This window comes from Octopus bimaculoides, chromosome 1 (assembly GCF_001194135.2).
Source record: "Octopus bimaculoides isolate UCB-OBI-ISO-001 chromosome 1, ASM119413v2, whole genome shotgun sequence".
Classification (NCBI taxonomy): domain Eukaryota; kingdom Metazoa; phylum Mollusca; class Cephalopoda; order Octopoda; family Octopodidae; genus Octopus; species Octopus bimaculoides.
Genome location: NC_068981.1, coordinates 193,546,955 through 193,547,637, shown reverse-complemented (window position 1 = coordinate 193,547,637; position 683 = coordinate 193,546,955). Strand labels below are relative to the sequence as shown.

Below are 683 nucleotides of genomic sequence, written 5' to 3'. Positions count from 1 at the left end.
TATATATATATATATATATATATATATGTGTGTGTGTGTGTGTGTCTGTGTTTGTCTCCCCAACATGCTGGTGTGTTTACGTCCCCGTAACTTAGCGGTTCGGCAAAAAGAGACCGATAGTATAAGTACTAGGCTTACAAAAGAATAAGTCCTGGGGTCGATTTGCTTGACTAAAGGCGGTGCTCCAGCATGGCCGCAGTCAAATGACTGAAACAAGTAAAAGCGAGTAAAAGAGTATATATATATATATATATATATGATCTGTCTTGAATGGCACGACAATGTACTATAATAACAACAATGGACTATAATAACAACAATGGACTATAATAACAACAATGGACTATAATAACTTAATTTTTTTTAATCATCCATCACCTGATATAATATTACGGAATATAGAAATTCCTTCTTCAGATATCCCCAGGAATTGATCGAGTCAATGCTAATCCCTGGGAATTTTGATATTCCGAAATATTATATCAGACGATGGATGATTAAAATATATTCAGTTATTATAGTCTATTGTTATTATTGTGGTGCATTGTTGTGCCATTCAGGTCACATTATATTTTACAAACAATACACAATGCTTCAAGCGAACAACAATACTCTCCTATATATACATACATACATACATACATATATATATATATATATATATATATATATATATATATATA

The 683-nt window shown here is 31.2% G+C and overlaps 1 protein-coding gene across 1 annotated transcript in view; it reads left to right on the top strand.

Annotated features, from left to right (window-relative positions):
• Window positions 1-683, top strand: part of LOC128249435 (uncharacterized) — an 81,715-nt gene that overhangs the window by 23,188 nt on the left and 57,844 nt on the right. The window lies entirely within an intron of this gene.